Source organism: Oryctolagus cuniculus, chromosome 14 (genome assembly GCF_051225735.1).
Source record: "Oryctolagus cuniculus isolate XC-2025 breed Fujian yellow rabbit chromosome 14, ASM5122573v1, whole genome shotgun sequence".
Classification (NCBI taxonomy): Eukaryota; Metazoa; Chordata; class Mammalia; order Lagomorpha; family Leporidae; genus Oryctolagus; species Oryctolagus cuniculus.
Genome location: NC_142880.1, coordinates 18,810,898 through 18,831,377, shown reverse-complemented (window position 1 = coordinate 18,831,377; position 20,480 = coordinate 18,810,898). Strand labels below are relative to the sequence as shown.

Here is a 20,480-nt window from a genome sequence, read left to right as displayed (position 1 = left end):
TGTCTTATCTCACTGTCGATTGGTGTTAGTATCTTTTTGTACAAGATAAAGGCTTAGCCCTCGTGGAGATAGAACAATAGATAAATGGGGTAATGAAACAGCATGCACGCAGCCGGGCTCTGTGGGAAAATGCAGCAGTTCCACGTAGGAGAGCAGCTCACTGCTGGAGTTGACCAAAGAGCAATGTCATTCCTTGCGTAACCACAAAGGCAGTCGAAATCCCCTCTCAGAACCTCAGGCAAAACCCTGTTTTCAGCTTGACTGAGCTGCCAGGGTTCCCATAGCTTAGTTAAGATGGGGCTCTTCTTTGGAAGCCATTCTGCCACGCCCAGGCTCCATCACAGAGCTCTAACCCTGCAGGTGGCACCTGCGGAGTTGCGTCTAAGTTCTGTGGTCTCAGCTACGTAGCATGACAGAAATGCCCATGCCTCTGCTTTGTGCGAGGAACTGCGGGAAACACTGAGAGATGGCGAGGCAAGATCCTTTTCACAGGCAGTTTAGAAGCCACTGAGCATGAGAGAGTTGTACACAGCTCCTTTGAACACCGGACTGAACAAAGCTGACCTGGAACATGAAGAAGGAAGAAAGTGTTCCCGGCTTAGGAAGGGATCAGGAAAAGACTACAGGAGGAGGTGTCAGAAGTGAGTTGAGATCCTGGGCTGTGCGTCAACAGGATGCCTGCAGGCTACTGCTGTGGTGCGGTGGTGACTTGGGCCTTAATCTGAGAGTGATATTATCTGAGCTGTACTTGCCCTGGCCAAGGACGGTGTCATTATCTACAGTTTGAACTGGCCCTGGATTTCTGTAATTAAACGCTATGTTCCTCCTAAATGCCTCATTTACAGCACATAGGCATTCTTCCTTGGAAAATGGGAAACGGGACAGCACAAATCCAGCGCAGGACAGAAGCCTGTATTGTGGTGTACGAAACCAGGGCTTATTCATACGGCAAGGAAGCCCAAACTTCGGAGTTATTTGTTTTCTTAATAACTTATTTCAACATGTGTTCACGTCCCTGTGTCTACTTTCCATCTGCAAATTTAGAAGATTAAAGAGCCAGAGAAGGATCAAATTGGAAGGGCCTCTGACTGCCATCCAACAGAATCCTATTGTTCTGCACATGCAGCAGCAAGGCCAACAGAGGGCAAGTGTGACTTCCCAAGGTGGCAGGACTGCCAGGAGAGAAGCCTGGACTTCCACCAGGTTCACAATGCAGGTCCCAAAGCTCTTCTGGATTCTAAGCCAAGAGGAAAATGAGAAATGGAAAAAACTCAAAGATAAATTTGTACAGGTAATGCTCAATGATAAAGTGTTAGGGGCAAAAGATCTCAAATTGTGTTTCTGAAGAAAATTCCAAATAGCTATTAAGAGATCTATTTTTCTTGAGATCTTTTCTACTTGAACAAACTATATCCTCTGCCAAAATATAAAATATTTATTTTCAAATTACTTCATTATTTTCATTATTAAATATTTTTAAAATAATTGTATTCTGTTAAAGCAGCCCAATAAAATGGTAAATGGCTAATAATTTACCTACAAAGGATCTTCAAAGTATCCATGGAAAATATGTATCATGAAAAAATCATGCATGAATTTTAAACTTCTTGCAGCACAATAATATTATCTTTCAATTCTATTTTTCCACAAACACTTTGAAGTATCTTCAAATATATAATTGTTGCTTCATCCAAGCAAAAAGGGGACCTATTTGTAAAAAGAGACTCTTGCTTTACGTAATATTGTATATTCAGAGATACTGTATTCTTAAAGCAGAGCATACTACAACACAGATTGTTAAATGTGCTTATGAGTTCTTCAACATCTGTTAGCCAATAGCAACTTAGAGAAGATACTCAATATTTGTTGAGTAAATAAAAGAATTAATAATGTGTTGTATTGGAATTCTGTATCAATCTTTGTATATCACACATTATATCCAATGTTTATATGGTAAGTCTGACACACAGCACCATTGCAAAACTTTTTCTACACTTAATTTAAAGTCAATCCCGACTTGGGGCTGGCAGTGTGGTGCAGCAGGTTAAGCTGCCACCTGCAACACTAGCATCCCATATGGGCACTGGTTTGTGTCCCCAGCTGCTCCACCTTCTATCCAGCTCCCTGCCAATGGCTTGGGAAAAGCTTCAGAGGATGGCCCAAGTGCTTGGGGCCCTGCCACCCATATGTGAGACCAGGATGAAGCTCTTGGCTCCTGGCTCCAGCATGGCCAAGCGCTGGCCATTGAGGGAATCTGGGGAGTAAACCAGAGGATGAAAAAGAAAGGTCTCTGTGTTTCTCCTTCTCCCTCTGTAATTCTGACTTTCAAATAAACAAATAAATGTTGCTTTTTTTTTTTTTTTTAAATCAATCCATCGTGTCCTAAAGAAGATTCCCTGGTTAAAGGCTTTTTTTCCATTCACCCTGGAATTAAATGCTAAGTCATAGCCAAAGCCTGTTCAGAATCCAATACCCTTTAGCCCACCAGGGCAGGGTTCTAGAAGTGAAACCCATGACTTACTCCAAAACCTTCACCTCCGTCTCAAGAGCCTGTGGTTCCAAAAACCAGATGTTTTCTCTGCACTAGCCTACAGATATCAACGAGCTAAGTAAGAAATATCTTAGGAATTCTGGAAAGAGAGGCCAATCCAGAGGCTGCTTGCCAGGGCATAAGTGCAGCAGTGTGTGTCAGGAAAAGAAAAGAGGAAGAAAAATTCAGCAGGCTTTTTAAGAGATTAAGAACATCACCAAGGAGGGTAAAGATGGTTACTGAATAGGAAAAGCAATTTCAAATCATGAGGACTTCATTTAAATGTTTTGCATATAAAGAAGTAAACACTACTGCTCTTCTCATCCATCATCTTAGACATTTTAGCAAAATGAGGAAAATGCCACTTTGAAAACTGGTGCCACTGAGGTTTTCCAATTGTTTCAAAAATAAAGGACACTGCCACTTCTAATCTTCCTTGATATGTTTATACAACATAAAAACTGATGTTATCACAACCTCTAACTTGTCTACTTTAATGTCTGTATTTGTATGCAACTTAACTACAAGTGAAAGATGATACGTTTGGTCATCTTTTCAGGTACTTATAAATCAAATACAGTTAAAATATAAGATGGCAGTTCCCCCTTCTCCCTAATGAAGAAATAACCATAAATCAAATGTTGGGGAACATGAAAAAGACACCCAGGAGCAGGAGTTAAGGAAGCCGTGTTGTCCCTGCCCCTGCCCCTGCGTCCCACTGATGCCCCATGTGCCTGAGTCTGTTTTCTCCTGAGAAATAAAGACCTGGCTGGGTCACAGGTATGGGATGAAGAGAAAAAACAGCAGATGACGATGGGTAGAAGGTCTTGCTGAGTTCCTTGGGAGGTAAACTGTGGCTCTTCAAGGTACTTTGCTGCTCTGTGTCCCTAATCCACCTTGGTAAGCGCCGACAGCCCCAGGAGAGGGCAAGAGGAGGGGGCAGGATCTGAAAACCCTCCAGGACTTGGCTACATCCACAGAGGAAAATTCTTGCTCTGATTCTGGAGGAAGAAAAATCCTAATATTGAAATGTTGGGCCTTTCTAATAAGATTGAATTAGGAACTAAAATTTATGGACTGGAAAATGTCAGTCCAAGTAAAGATTTTAAGAGATTCCAGCAGGAATGAAGGGTAACAGCTTGATTATTTTATAAATGTGAATGTGTTTCTTGTTACGAACAATCTCTTTGAAAAATTTTTTTTTAACAGGCAGAGTGGACAGTGAGAGAGAGAGACAGAGAGAAAGGTCTTCCTTTTGCCCGTTGGTTCACCCTCCAATGGCTGCTGCGGCCGGCGCACCGCGCTGATCCGATGACAGGAGCCAGGTACTTCTCCTGGTCTCCCATGGGGTGCAGGGCCCAAGTACTTGGGCCATCCTCCACTGCACTCCCTGGCCACAGCAGAGAGCTGGCCTGGAAGAGGAGCAACCAGGACAGAATCCGGCGCCCCTACCGGGACTATAACCCAGTTTGTCGGCGCCGCAAGGCGGAGGATTAGCCTATTGAGCCATGGCGCCGGCCATGAACAATCTCAGGGCTCCACTATGCCTCTCTGAACAAGAGTTAACCAACAAAAAGCAAAAGAAAAGCAAGATATTGAATGATAACTTTGGACAGACACACATGAGGGGCTTTCAAAAGGTTCACAAGAAGTACATATTATGAAAAACCAATGCACGGATTTCAAACATCGTGGGCACCAAGATAAACTTAGCTTTGCACTTTTTGAAGTGTCCTTATGTAAATGAGCATATAAAATTATCTGAAGCAGATCGATCATTTCCTTTGGGGACTTGGTTCTGGATGCAGTAGACTTTTGCAGCACTCAGCTCTGGCTCAATAATCGCACTTTCCAGCAAGGTCAGGGGGTCTGTTTGCTCACCAAGCTGCCCCAAGCTTGGTTTGCTTGTTCCTAACCCTGTGTTTGCAAGAAGAATTCACACTTAGACAATTTTCCTCAACTGCAGTCATGAAAATATTTCCATGTAGCCAGTGACGCGTTTTCCCTTCAATTAAGAAAAATACTTCATTTTGTTTGTTTAAATACTCTTTACCTCAGTAGCTTTCCTCATCTTTAAAACACCTTCCTCCATGTGTTCTTCTCTGTTTTTATTTTTGAAATTTTCTCTGGCCTTGTCTTAACATTTTATTTCAAGCAGTCAAAAGAAAATAAACAAGCAAGCAGGATAAAAATCAGCCAAGCAAGATCAGGGAGCGAATGCCCCAGGAGAAAGTTCCTCCCAAGGTTCCTCACAGGCAGGACCCGTGTGAAGAAAACAAGGGTCTGAGAGTGTGAAAGGTCGTTGGGCTCCCAGCACAGATTCTCCAAGTCAGACTTGATATTTCCTCCCAAGGAGGCTGCACAGACGGCCACAGAAGACACAATGACAATGTTGAAAGGAGACATTTATCTCACAACTTTAAACCTGTGCTTCCAGTCAGTCATGACTAAGTATTTTTTATATAAATCCTTTCATGTCTCATAAATGTAAATTAAACTGCATTGCAACTTTTGAGTCAAAGGGGCTAAGTGTTAAGTGTACAAAGGTAGTTCAAGGAGTCTGTGGGAAAATGGAATTAAAAGATGCATTTATTTTTGTGTGAAAGAAATGGAATCTGGGGCTGAGGTTTTGGCACAGTGTGCTAAGTTGCCACGTGCAGCACCAGCATCACATATGGGTGCTGGTTTAAGTCCTGGCAGCTCCACTTCTGATCCTGCTTCCTGCTAATGCACATGGGAAAGCAATGGACAGAGAGAAGAAGAGAGATCTTCCATCTGCTGGTTCACTCCCCCTTTGGCTGCAAAGGCCAGGGCTGGGTCAGGTTGAAACCAGAAGCCTGGAACTCCATCCAGTTCTCCCACATGTGTGTTGGTACCCAAGCACTTGGACCATCTTTTGCTTGTTTCTCAGACACATTAACAGGGAGTTAGATAGGAAGTATGGCAGCCAGGACTCGAAAAAGCACCCATATGGGGTGGGTGATGCGATGGTCCATTACAGCACAATGCCAGCCTCATGCAGTTTTCTTGTAATACACAATTCCCAGGTCCTATGTTGTGGTGCAGTGGGTTAAGCCACCATGTGTAATGCTGGCATCCCATATCAGAGCACTGGTTTAGTCTTGGCTGCTCTGCTTCCGACCCAACTCCCTGCTAATGCACCTGGGAAAGCAGCAGATGATGGCCCAAGTACCTGGGCCCCTGCCACCCACAGGGAAGATCTGGATGGAGTTCTAGGCTCCTGGCTTGATCATTTGGGCAATGAATGAGCGGATAGAAGATCTCTTTCTCTATCTCTCCCTCTTTCTAGGGCAGTATATCTTTCCAATAATTTTTTTAAATAAATCTTTTTTAAAAACACACATTTTGCACATACTTTCTTACACATTCCACATATAAGAATGCATTTCCAACCCACTTGTAATTCTCCCCACAGGGCGAGCTCTCCCATGCTCCTTGTACTCTGCTTTAAATGCTCTTCCCAGCCTGGTCCTAGTCCACCTTCTCAGTGTAATTTTCTGCGGTTACTCCTTGCATCCTTTACCTGCAATGTGCCAGGCACTCTGCTAGCTGCTGAGTTGCAGAAAAAACAAAACACGGGGCTTGTCCTCCAGAGGCGTAATGTGTTAGCACTGGTCCATATGGGGTGGTCTGGGAACATTTTGTGATGGGAGCCAGGAAGAAGAGTGAGGGGAAGGCTTCCTGGTGGAGGCAACTGCTGAACCCAAATGTGCAAAGCAAAGAGGAATTAGGCAGAAGACAGGAGGAGGGGAGAGCATCCAAGACAGAGCAGAGGATGAGGTCTGGAGAGGGGAGAGAATACTGACCGAGGGATATATATATCCCAGGAGAGGAGTTCAGGTTTTAATTTTTCCCTTGGCTTTTAAGCAGAACGAGATGATCTGATGTGTATTTGAGAAGGTGTGGAGATCAGGTTAGAGGCAGTTGGGAATCTTATTCCTGAAGGGGAATGATGTGTACCTATTATGAGAATGGAGAACATGGAATAAAATTCGAGAGACAAACGGGTTAGAACTGAAAGGACTTGGTGATTGACAGGCTATCGTGCAAAAGGGACAAAAAGCAGTCAGGAGGGGAGCTCAGGTTTCTCTGTCTTCCTGCCAGGGTGGATGGTGGGGCTTGGATTGAGATCAGGAATACAGGAGAAGAAGCAAGAAGCAGTCAGTGGAGTTCAGTATCTGTTGACAAAGACCTGTGGAACATCCAAGTTTCCAATGCTTCTTCTATGCACCCGATGCTCCATCCTATTACCTCATGCTGGGGCTGTCTATCTCTACCCCTCACTCTCAGCTCTCACAACTCTCATAAGCAAGGCTCTCTCTTGCCTCTCTCTCTCCCTCTCTCAGGTCCCCATGAGGGCAATGCCAACTCAGAAGAAATGCCCTTCAAGGGTGGAAGTCTACCACCTTTTAGGGAAGGCCAAACATGGGCCAAAGGAAGGCAGAGGAGACATTTCCCCTCCACTTCAGTAGTCCCCATTTTCAAAAGGGCCATTGCTTCAGAACCGAGCAGTTTCTAACATAAATACAGAAATGAATAATAATGGTACTTACCGTTCCAACTTATTAACAGAAAACATGTGTAGACTTAAGAATTAAAAAGAAAGAAGTCTTTCAAGATGACCTGAGAGGCTTTTCATCTGCCAAGAACAGAATTTAAGATCTCAGAAGTCTGTGCTTTCCCAGCTATAGTTCCCAGGTATATTGCTGAAGATGGACAGAGGCAGTAAATGACACAGGATTCCACCTGCCATGCTGGCACTATTGAGGAAAGTGTTCAAGAGAGTTCAAGACTCACCTTGAGCTCTGGATCTCAGGTTGGTGATTTCATCCTTTGAACAAATGTTTCCAGTTCCTGCTTTCTTTCCAGATGTATGTATTTGGAATGAACTCTTATTAATGTTTGAATCATATCTTAGTGATCTCGGTTGTGTTGGTGTGTATAAATATGATGGGTGCCCAAAGAGCTCATGCAAAATGCATATTGTGAAAAAACTATATATGGTTTTCAAACATTTTTTGTACCCAAAGAAACTTATTTTTCATTCCATTGTCCCCAGTTACTTTTTCAAATCTCCTCATACAGACTCATTTTTAGAGCATTTCCTATATGGGTATTTTGGTCCAACTGAGCATTTTTAATGAACTAGATAGTTCTTCTTTCAATGAGGTTATTCATTCCAAATTAAAAGGAGGTTTCTGAAGGTTGTTAGGAGTCAACCTGGCAATTACCAGCAGCAGAATGTCTCCAAATGGACCCTGGCGAGAGACAGCCCAGAAGCAGGTCAGCTCACTGAGGAGAGATTGATGTTGTCCTCAGCATTCAACGACTTGTCTGGTTTTCCTATGACAAATAAACAGATGAGTCAGTTTCTCCAATTTTCTATGGGCACTGTTCATGCTTGGGGTCAGAAACTCATCAAAGCAAACCTAGTTTTATAAGTATGCACTGACAAGATGCCACGGTGACTCATTTTGAAGGTGCTGGCTATTTTCAAACAACTGCAGAGAGCCCTTGCATTTCCTGAGCTTGGAAGGCTGGTTCTAGCACGTGCACAGGCTCAGCTTGCCGTCTGAGCAAAAGTGAGATCATACGGGTTGATCCTGGCAGACTCTCTGAGAGTGCAGTAATTCACGCTGTCAGTTACTATCAGCAGCAATTTGCTTCTGGATTGGTTCCTGGGAGCACTCATGTAAGCATTCTGCACAAAGGGCCCGAGTGCAGTATTCCGTGGATTTCAGGGATTTAGCGTGGTTTCAACACAGAATCGAAAGTGCCACGTAGTTCACCACCTCACACTTTGTTTTAAAGAGACAGAGGCTTAAAGCTGAATTCCTTTCTTCTTTCCTTTCACCAAATAGGAAGTTGGTGGTAATTTAGAAGTTATCTCTAGAACAATCTGTAGATGCTTCAGCAAAACCACCCTGTTGCTAAAGTGCAGAGTAGTTTTTTTTTTTAAAAAAACTGAGTATAATTTCACTGTCTCCACAATATAGTAATAATTTGCTTAGTAACAAAATTGTACTTCTTAGATTTAACTCATAAACGCAACCAACAATTAATTGTGCTAGGACAAATACTTAATTGGAAATTGGAAATTGAAAATTTCCTTGAATTTGTAAGTATTGCCATACTATCTTTGCCCAAGTTTAGTACAAGTTCTGAAAAGGTCTGTGATAGAGAGAATTAGATTATGCAACCCGAAGCTTAAAGAATCTCTGCAAAATAATCAATTTTTATCAAGGGCCAAATAATTTAAGAATTCCAGAGCACTCTTGCTACCAGTGATCTATGATTTCACTGTTGAGAGCATGAGGGACACAGGGTTAGGGAGCAGTCCTGAGAAACATAGTTGATGACCACACAGAAAAGTCAAAGTCTACCAAAACATCAAGGGCGATTGTCAAAAATATTCAAGTTACTGCAGCAAAAGATCCTGTCCAATGTGCAGAACCAATGAAACCATCAACTGTATAGGAGAGATCTTCATAGATTTTTTTCCTCGCGAAGAAAGGGGAGCCAATGCGGCCTGGGTTCCTGCTCTTCTCTTGCCTTCAACTTGAAGACTCCCATTTTATTTTCCTTGGTGGACGGAAGACTGAAGATTGGCTGAGTCGTCAGATTCCTGTTCTGCTCTCTCCCTGCACTGTCACCCACCCGCTCAACCTCAGTCAGAGCCCTCACATCCTCTCCCGCCATTTCTAGTGTTGCTAAAGCAAAATGCTTACATCTGTAACCATCCAGTGACAGTCTCATCAAAACAGAACCACGTGTATGCACCCAAGAACCCCTCCATGTCTCTTTCTCTTTCCATGCTATGTCCTCCAGGGACCATTCTGGAATCTTCTTGCCAGTACCATCCCTAATATTTCTGCTTAACTCACAAATTCATTTTACAAAGAGAGAAGAAAAGGCAAACATTGGGTCTAAGCTTACAGAATTTATTCACATTCTTGGCTGACCCAAGGTGGACTGTAACCAGCTAAAGTTACATCTTTTTTTCTTTTTGCTTATTCTTTCTGCATGTTCCCCTTCAGCACTCTTGCTCATGCGCCTCATGAACACAGCTTTGAAGACAGCGACACTGTCTGCCTTGTTTTCCTCTGTATCTGCATTGTCCAGGAAAGGATGGGTATTCAATCAGTGTCTATGAACTTTCATAGTCAACCATCTTCCTTATTTTACCTTGCAATGCCTATTTGAGAAAAGCTCACTCTTTGTGGGTTCCACTGTTCTACATTCTGTTATTCAGACAATGATCCAGACTAGAGCTACAACAAAGCTACATCCAAAAAACAGCCAACTGTTAAGGCAGTTTACTCCCTTTACTTTTTATTACCTTTAGAAACTAACAGTCTTCTCTCTCGCACATTTCTTGGAGCAGAGAAGCTAACTGATATTTATTTTTCTATATCCTATATACCTTGCTCATAAATGTACTTGATACATTTTATCAATTAAGTAGATTTCCCTTATACATATGCCTGTGTATGTAAATGTATTTTTCCTCCATAAAACATCTGTATGGGGGCAAAAGGGGGGAGAAAGAGATTTTTCAGCTAAAGTTTATTTAGTGATTATGCCTAGAGTCAAGTATTAGTCTATTATGTTCTATTTACTAATTCATTTAATCCTTACAACAGTCCCATGAGTTAAGGTAGTCATTAAAGTCATTTTACAGATGGGGAAACAGAGATATTAAATAATTTGCCCACAGTTAAATAGCTTACAAGCAGCAGGGCTGGGATTCAAAGTCACCGAGCTGACTTCAGTGTGACTCCACACAGTGACCATGCTGTGCACTGCATATCTACCCCTCAAAGCGATATTATGGGTTACAAAGAAGTCATCCTGCCAACGACAAAGAAAATGGAAGCTAGGTAAGTTAAGTAACTTGCCCAAGATTGCACAGTACCTGAATACCAATTCCAGTAATGGACCATGAATAGCATGACCTCAAATTCAGTGCCAAGATTGTTCCTAAGGTAAACCTTGAGGTCTAACTGGATTTCAGGCACAATGGTCTGGCCCTAGAAGTGTATTGCTGAAACTAATGTTCTTCTACATTTCTAAGAACATCTTTCAGACAATAATCAAGCAGTATCTATTAAGATTTGACATGTACAACAACTCTACTTTATTAATCAGTCCTGAAGAATTTAAAGTACCAGGTCGTAAGGTTACACAAGGAAGGATATTTGTTATGGTTCTGATTGTAGTAGCAAGCATTAGAAACACTCTAAACACCAATCATTAGTTAAATAGCAAATACAGAAGAGAAAAATGGGAGGGAAGACCAACAAAACCAAAAGTTTTTAAAAGTTAACAAAATTCCAAAACTTCGGCTTGACTGATGAAGAGACAAGGAAAATGATACAGATCATTAGCCGGGAATGAACAATGAGACATCACTTCTGACTTTCCAGAAATAAAAAGCATTATAAGAGAAACCAATGAACAAGTATATGGCAATAAACATAAACTGGATAAAATGGACTAACTCTTAAAAAATGACAAACAGGCCGGCGCCGCGGCTCACTAGGCTAATCCTCCACCTAGCGGCGCCGGCACACCGGGTTCTAGTCCCGGTTGGGGCGCCGGATTCTGTCCCGGTTGCCCCTCTTCCAGGCCAGCTCTCTGCTGTGGCCAGGGAGTGCAGTGGAGGATGGCCCAGGTGCTTGGGCCCTGCACCCCATGGGAGACCAGGAAAAGCACCTGGCTCCTGGCTCCTGCCATCGGATCAGCGCGGTGCGCCGGCCGCAGCGCGCCGGCTGCGGCGGCCATTGGAGGGTGAACCAACGGCAAAGGAAGACCTTTCTCTCTGTCTCTCTCTCTCACTGTCCACTCTGCCTGTCAAAAAAAAAAAAAAAAAAGACAAACAAAACTGACTCAAGAAAAAATAGAAAATGTGAATAAACCTATAAGAAGCAAGATATTGAGTTAGTAATTTAAAAGCAATCCACAAAGAAAAGACCAGGCCAAGAAGCTTATCTGTTGAATACTACTAAACATTGGAAGAAAAATTAATACCTACATTTTATTAGTTACTTCACAAAGTAAAAGAGGAAGGAGCATTTTCTAACTCATTATAAGACACTAGTATTACACTGATAACAGAATCAGATGAAAACATAGTAAAAAATGAAAAATACAGACTAAGATCCCTTGTGAATACAGATACAAAAATCATCAACAAAATAGTAGCAAACCAAATCAAAGCAAAATATTAAAAAGTATTATACTGGGGCCAGCACTGTTATGGTGGTGGACAGACCTGGATGTTGCAGTCATTAGGGGAGTGAATCAGCAGATGGAAGGTCTCTCTCTCACTGTCTCTCTGTTTCTTCCTCTACTACTCTACCATTTAAATACATACATACATTTTTAAAAAGGTTTTATATAACATAATCAACTACCAGAAATAGAAAGTTAATGTAACATGTAAAAATCAAACAAAGTATTACAGAATATTATTAGAATAAACTAGAAAAACCACATTATCATTTCAATAGGAGTAGAAAATATAGCATTTTATAAAAATTCAACATTTTTCTTGGATAAAAGCACTCAGGAAAATAGAAGTAGACTTTCTCAAAATGGTAAAGGGCACCTATAAAAACTTAAAGCTAATATTATCATTCATAGTATAAGCCTGAATACTTTATCCCTAAGATTAGAATAAGGCAACAACGTTGGTTCTCACCACTTCTATTCAAATTTATACTATAGGTTCTAGTCAAGACAAGGGGAAAACAAAAAGGAATACATATTGGAAAAGAATAACAAACTATATTTGCAGATAATTTGAATTTGAATATATAAAAGCAAAAAGCAACCACAAGAAAACTACAGAACTAATAATTTAATTCAATAACATTTCTAATTCAAGATCAACATACAGGGGCCAGCATTGTGACATAGTACGTTAAGCCTTCGCCTGTAGCACTGGAATCCCATACAGGTGCTGGTTCATGCCCCAGCTACTCCTCTCCCAGTCCAGCTCTCTGCAAATGTCTGCGAAAGCAGTAGAAGATGGCCCACGTGCTTGGGCCCCTGCACCTGTATGGGAGCCCCAGGAGAAGTTTCTGTCTCCTGGCTTCAGACTGGCCCAGCTACAGCCATTGCAGCCATTTGGAGAGTGAACCCGCAGATGGAAGACTTCCCTTACTGTTTCCCCCCTTCTCTGTTAACTCTGCCTTTCAAATCAATTTTTAAAATGAAGAAAGATCAACATACAAAAATCAATTATATTTCTATATATAGAAACTCCTTGACTTATGATGGGGTTAAATCCCAATAAACCCACTATAAGTTGAAAATACCATTGAGGGGGCTGATGTAGTGTTAAGCAGGTTAAGCATTAGTAGGTTAAGCCCTTCCCTCCCCAGTGTGACACCAGCATCCTATGTGGGTGCCAATTTGAATCCCAGCATCTCCACTTCTGATGCAGCTCCATGCTAATGTGCCTAGGAAAGCAGCAGAAAATGGTCCACATCCTAAGGCCCCTGCCACCCATGTGGGAGACCCAGAAGAAGCTCCGGGCTCCTGGCTTTGACCTGGTCCAGCCTTGGCCATTGTGGCCATTTCAGGAATGTACTAGTGGATGGAAGATCTCTCTCACTCTCTGTAACTCTGACTTTCAAATAAATAAAATACACCTTTAAAAAAAAGGATGAGGTTGAACCCTCCACCCCACATCATATACCAAAATTTAACTCAAACTAGATCCACAACCTAAATTTAAGTCCCAACTATAAAACTTGCAGAAGAAAACAAAGGATGAATTCTTCATGACATTAGTTTAGGCATTGGTTCCTTAGCTACGACATCAAAAGCACAGGTGACAAAAGTAAATAAATTCATCTTCATAAATTTAAAAATTTTGAGTTGCAAAGGACACCATCAAAAAAATGAAAAGACAACACACAGAGAAGTAAGAACACTTGTAAGCCACATATTTGATGAGATACATCCAGAACATACAAAGGACTCTTACACCTGAGTAATAAAAAAGAAAATTCAAGCTTGAAAATATTGGAAAGAGATTTTCTTAGACAGTTCCCCAAAGAAAATATACCAATGGCCCATAAGCACATGATAAAATGCTCAACATCTATTAGTCATCCAGGAAATGCAAATTAAAACTGTCATGAGATAGCACCTCCCACCCACTAGCCAGAAGGATGACTAAAATGAAAGACAAACAATAACAAGTGTTGGTGAGAGTGTGGAAAAATTGGAATTCTCATTCATTGGTGGCAGGACTAAGATGGTGCAGCCATTTAGGAACAGAATTTGACAGTTCCTAAAAATGGAGTTGCCATATGGTCCAGGAATCCTACTCCTTACTATATTCCAAAGAGAACTTCTGAAAACTTAATTCAAAACAAAAACTTGCACACAAAAAACTTGCATCCAAAGTAGAAACAACCCAATTGCCCATCAACTGATACAGAGAGAGAATATTTTATAGTCATTCAACAGGATATTACGTACCCATAAAAAGGAAAAAGTATGGAGACCTGCTACAGTATGGAGAAATCTTGAAATAATTATAACGAATGAATGATGTCAGACACAAAACTTGTATATTATATGATTGCACCTATTTGAGTGAGGGTACTTCAAAGGTTTGTGAGAAAACTGAATTAAAAGCATGAGCTTATTGTGGTGCCCTTTTTTCCAATCCTTGCACTGTTTTTTTTTTTTTTTCATAAAATGCACTTTTCAAATATTATGAAAAAAATTTTTTTCACCAAAATAAACTCATAACTTTAATTCCATTTTTCCATGTTTTGTATCAAATGCCTAGGACATTACAAATCCATTTAAATGGAAACTAGTTTAGTGGTGCCAGGGACTGAACAAGGGGCAATGGGGAGTGACTGCTTCAGGTACTGGGGCTTCTTTTGGGGCTGGTGAGATTTCTAAAACTGTGAAGTAGTGATAGTTGCACAGCTCTGTAAATACACTAAAAACACTTTACAGTTTAATAGGGTGAATTAAATGGTCTGTGAATTCTAGCTCAATAAAGTTGTTGTTCAAAAAAAAAAGCAACCTTTCCTTGTAAAAAATTAAAACAGTAAATTAAACTATAATACACAAAAATGGGAAGTAGAAGCTATGTTCTAGTTCAGTGGGTTAAACCACTACTTCCAGCGCCCACAGCCCATGTCAGAGCACCTTTCCAAATTCTTACTGCTCTGCTTGCAACCCAGCTTCCTGCTAATACAGCTGGAAAGGCAGTGGAAGAGGGCCCAAGCTCTTGGGCCTCCGCCACACACATGGGAGAACCAGATGGAGTTCCAAGTTTCTGGCTTCCGGGCCTTGGCCTGGCCCAGCCTCAGCCACTGGGGCCATTTGGGGAGTGAATCAGCAAATGGAAGATCTCTATCTCTAACTGTAACTCTGCCTTTCAAATAAATAAATCTTTTTAAAACACAAATAATAAAAATAAATCTTTTTTAAAAATGGTGATATGTATCTTTCTACTGACCTAAAGTTATATTGTATGCCCCCAAAAAGAAAGTTAAGAGAATAATGTACATCTGATCTCATTTTTGTAAAGCATAAAACAAAAATTTGCCTATGTACGTATCTGCTGCTACAAGGAGGAGAAGGGTTGAACAAACAATAGATCACCGGTTTCTTCCAGTGGGGCCAGGGAAGCTGGGTAGCGTTTCCTTTACATATCTTATCTGCTTTGGACAACTTTGCATTGCTTTGCTTGTCGAAATAAATCATTACTTTTACAGTTTAAAACCCTAATATAGACAAGTTAATAGGAGGGAAGCAGTATTTTAAGGACTGCCACCTACAGTCCCTCTGGGCAAGGCAAGTCCTACCCACACCTGCACCCAGGCAGGAGGAGAGGAAGGCACCGAGTGGGGGGCGGGGGAGGAGGAGGTGGCAGTGGCGGCAGCCAAGATGCTGATTCATAGTCTCCCAAACACTCAGACCTTAAAGAACAAGACTAGGAATACCTTTGCCATGTCTAAATCCTCCCTGCTTGTTTAGCCTTGAACATGCTGTGGGGATTTTATTAGCATTAAAAAAGGGCAATATATTCCCCCCAGTGGAATTTCATGATTTAAAACTCTTCTTCTTAAGCCTAAAGGAAAGTCTACATCAGGTTCCAGCTGGCACCTAGAATTTTGCCTTTTTCCATCCACTTTGCGCACACCTGGCAAGCAAAACAGCTGACTTGAATAACTGAGGGCCACGAAACACTAAATTGATACAGCTAAGTCCATTTAAGTATTAGCCATATAACCAGATTAATTAACCTAACCTTTTTTTATTTTTATTTTTTCCTTATTTGCAAGGCAGAGAGAGAGAGAGAGAAACAGATCTTGCATCCACTGGTTCAGTACCCAAATGTCTGCAACAGCCAGGGATGGGCCAGCCTGGAGCCAGAATCCCAGAACTCAATCCAGGTCTCCCATGTGGGTGTCAGGAACCCAAGTACTTGAGTCATCATCTGCTGCCTTCCAAGAGTGCATTAGCAGGAAACTGGATCAGAAGTGGAGAAGCTGGGACTTGAACCCAGGCACCTGAATATGGGATGCAGGTATCCCATACAGTGACTTAATCACTACTCCAAATGCCTGCCCCATCCTAACTTTTAACACACAAACTGTGGCATATAATACAAATTACCAGTGTTCTATCTGTATTCTTCTTCTTTTTTTTTTTTTTTTTTTTTTTGGACAGGCAGAGTGGACAGTGAGAGAGAGAGAGACAGAGAGAAAGGTCTTCCTTTTTCCGTTGGTTCACCCCTCAATGGCTGCTGCGGCTGGTGCACTGCGTTGACCAAAGCCAGGAGCCAGGTGCTTCCTCCTGGTCTCCCATGCAGATGCAGGGCCCAAGCACTTGGGCCATCCTCCACCACACTCCCGGGGCACAGCAGAGAGCTGGACTGGAAGAGGGGCAACCAGGACAGAATCTGGTGCCCTGTCCGGGACTAGAACCCGGTGTGCCAGTGCCGCAGGCGGAGGATTAGCCTAGTAAGCCGTGGCGCCGGCCCTATCTATATTCTTCTAAGGGCGGCATTAACGACTTAGCATGGTACTGACAATCATTTTCACAAAATACACATTTGCCAATTTTCATAGGAAACATCTCCTTCTGTTTAGCCACAGTGTCTACATCTGCTTACATATTAGATGCCAATGCTTGGGCACATTAGCGTCTTCCGTATGATAGATAGAAGGCATCTTTTGCACAAAATGTCAAATGTGTTGTCACCAACATTAACGTAACAAAACTCCCACGGGAAAGCAGGCAGCACTGTAATCTGGGATACTTGCCTTGGACAGAAATACAAGATTCTTGATTTTTCATTTCCTGTATAATTAATGTTCTCCCCCCCCCTTAATTATATCGTTATAGATCCTTAAACATAATATCCTGTGAGTAAAGAACTCTGCTCCGGAAAGCAAATGAAATGATGGTGAGAGCGGCATAGGGATGCAGTTATTAAAAACTGGTTTAGCAAGGAAACTCCTAGCATTTCAGATTGGCTGAAGAAGCAATCAAAAGCTGCTGCTGACAGACGCAGATTGTAATGATAAAAAACAATAAAAGGCATTAGAATAAAATTTGCTGTAAGTCTTGCCTGGATCAGGCTGTACTTACAAATTAAACCTCCATGACTGAATCTTTTCAAGCTCTCTCCTCTCGTTGCTTAGTCATAAGTCTTTCCAGGATGTGGATTGGATATGGGTGGCTGCCTAGGTGCGGCAGGTTCTTACTCAATTGTAGTTTGCATTGTTAGGCTAGTTTTTTGTATTGAGGTTTGGTTTGGTCTGGTCTGGTGTTTGCATGTTTGTTTGTCTCTACTGATCTTATATTTCAAGAACTGTGGTCTGTCTCTTTTGTGCAAACTTTTGCCCTGGGAAAACCAACAGAGAGTCATGATTATATTTGGAGCCAATGGGAGACTTCCTTGATGGAAATCTAGTCTTTAGATTAATGTTTATTATTACTGTCATGTCCTAATCCACTTGCTTGAACAAAGAAAACATGGAACACAATCAGCTTATGGCATGTTTACAGGATGTGACATTGATTTCTATGTTTTATGCATCTGTTTCTCAAAACACCATTGGCACACACACACAGTTTCAGAAAATTAAATAAAGGTGTTTTTTTTTTTAATGTAATGCAACCAGGAAAGGTGAGAAAGCCAATCGCTGGCTAATTGGCGTAAAAATGAGTGCACTCAGCTGAGGTTCTCTATGAATAACACTGCAGTGAGGAGCTGGAGAGCCTCTGTGTCACCAGCCCGTGCTGCCTACCGGGAAGACAGGGGTGTGGCAGTCCTCCTAGGCCTCCTAGGCTCGCCTGGCACCCTGACAGGGAAGGAGGGCCTTGGAGTTGATGAGGATGCTTTGTATCTCAAGGAGTTTTCTAAAAGGTTTTGCCAAAGCTACAACATCGTGGTCAGATTAGGACGGCCTTCTCACACTCAGAAAACAGTCATCGGAGATTTGCCAAATCAAATCCTATTATCTGAACGTAAAGCTGGACGAACTTTAAAAATCAGCGAATCCACCCTGCTCCTCTACAGCTGAGACAACCAGGCCCAGGAAGTCAGTTCTCCTGGCAGTCCTACAAGCAGGGCAGAACTGGACAAGCCTCCAGGACTTTCTGGTTCAATAAAATCACTTCAGCAAAAGGCTCTGGGGTGACAGAGAATAAATATTTTTAAAAGTTTTTGGCCTTTTGATTTAAGAGAAAAAAAGTTAACCCATAGAAGTGTATATCGCAATCAGTCATTTAAAAAGCAATTTAAGAGGTGAGCATGGTGCTGCAGTGGGATAAGTCCCACCTTGGGACACCCACACCCCATATCAGCATGCCCAGAATGGGTTCCCAACTCTGCAGCAGTTCCAGCTGTCTGTTAATGCACCTGGGAGACAGCTGCTGGGGGCTCAAGTGCTCGGGTTCCTGCTGCCATCTGGGAGACCAGCTGGAGTTCTGGACTCATGGCTTTGGCCTCACCCAGGCCTGACTTGTGGGAATTGGGTAGCGAACCAGCAGATGGAAGATCTCTCTCTCTCTCTCTGTCTCCCTCTTTCTGTCATTCTGCTTTTCAAATAAATAAAAATAAATTAACGGGGCCAACACTGTGGTGTAGTAGGTAAAGCCACTGCCTGTAGTGCTGGCATCCCTTATGGGTGCTGGTTCGAGTCCCAGCTGCTCCACTTCTGATCCAGCTCTCTGCTATGGTCTGGGAAAGCAGGAGATGGCCCAAGTCCTTGGGCCCCTGCACCCTCATGGGAGACCCAGAAGAAGCTCCTGACTCCGGATCAGTGCAGCTCCAGCCATTGCAGCCATCAGGGGAGAGAAATCAGTGGATGGAAGACACCTCTCCCTCTACCTCTGCCTTTCAAATAAATAAATAAATCTTTTTATTTTTTTAAAAAAGATCACTCTCCTTATAACTCAAAATCATTGAAATATGTAGTTCTCATTTTTTTTTTTTTTTTTTTTTTTTACAGGCAGAGTGGACAGTGAGAGAGAGAGAGACAGAGAGAAAGGTCTTCCTTTGCCGTTGGTTCACCCTCCAATGGCCGCCGCAGGAGCCAGGAGCCAGGTACTTCTCCTGGTCTCCCATGGGGTGCAGGGCCCAAGCACCTGGGCCATCCTCCACTGCACTCCCTGGCCACAGCAGAGAGCTGGCCTGGAAGAGGGGCAACCGGGACAGAATCCGGCGCCCCAACCGGGACTAGAACCTGGTATGCCGGCGCCGCAAGGCGGAGGATTAGCCTAGTGAGCCGTGGCGCCGGCCTGTAGTTCTCATTTCTATCTTGATGGAGCGAAAAGAAACATTTGTGATTATCCTTAAAGTATAATGAAAGTCAACACAAACCAAAAGATATATCAGCAAATACCTGTTAATTACAAAAATAACACTTAAACTAAATTAACTTTAAAATAATAAAAAATATTCAAAGGGCAGGCGTTTTGGGCCGACACCGCAGCTCACTAGGCTAATGCTCTGCCTATGGCGCCGGTACCCCAGGTTCTAGTCCTGGTTGGGGCACCAGATTCTGTCCCGGTTGCTCCTCTTCCAGTCTAGCTCTCTGCTGAGGTCCAGGAGGGCAGTGGAGGATGGCCCAAGTCCTTGGGCCCTGCACCTGCACGGGAGACCAGGGGGAAGCACCTGGCTCCTGGCTTTGGATCAGCGCAGCGCGCCGGCCATAGCGACAATTTGGGGGGTGAACCAATAGAAGGAAGACCTTTCTCTCTGTCTCTCTCTCTCACTAACTCTGCCTGTCAAAAAAAAATAATAATAATTCAAAGGGCAGGCGTTTGGCACAGCAATTAAGTGCCTGCTTAGGACACTGCATCCCATATTAGAGTATCTGGGTTTAAGCCCTGGCTCCACTTCCAAACCAGGTACCTGCTAACATGCATCTTGGGAGGCAGCAGATGATAGCTCAAGTGCTTGAATCCCTACCACCCATGTGGGAGACCCCACTGGAATTCAAGGCCCAGCCTTGACTATTGCAGACATCTGGGGAGTGAAGCAGCAGATGGAAGATGTCTCTCTCAGTATGTCTGTTTCAAATAAAGCTGAAAATAAACAAGTTTAAAAAGCGATTGAAAATACAATAGAATATTTGTCATGATATTTTCCAAATGAACCATGGCTTTACAACATACATAATACAGAAAGGTACTTCCAAGAGTTCATTGCAAAATAGAATTAATAGTTCATTTAGGTGAAGAAAATTGAAATCCATGAATATTTTTATAATACACATTTTCCACAAACTTTTTGAAGTACACTTGTACTATTTTAATAGTAAACAAATGAAATATAAGACTTAAGTAGTTGAATATTTTTATGGATAGAGAAGTTTAACAGAAGAAATAAATTAGATTAGGTTTGGAAGGATTTTGCACCCTAGGGGGCACT

The 20,480-nt window shown here is 42.3% G+C and overlaps 1 protein-coding gene across 2 annotated transcripts in view; it reads right to left on the bottom strand.

Moving 5' to 3' along the window:
- LOC149122250 (uncharacterized) overlaps positions 1-20,480 on the bottom strand; it is a 402,594-nt gene that overhangs the window by 126,493 nt on the left and 255,621 nt on the right. The window contains exon 3 of one of the 2 annotated variants that reach the window (XM_089313053.1): positions 7,065-7,894. The exons of the other annotated variant lie outside the window; for it this stretch is intronic. The gene's annotated coding sequence lies outside the window, so the exon portion shown is untranslated. Of the gene's footprint in view, positions 1-7,064; positions 7,895-20,480 lie in introns of those variants that run through there. 2 annotated transcript variants of the gene reach the window in all.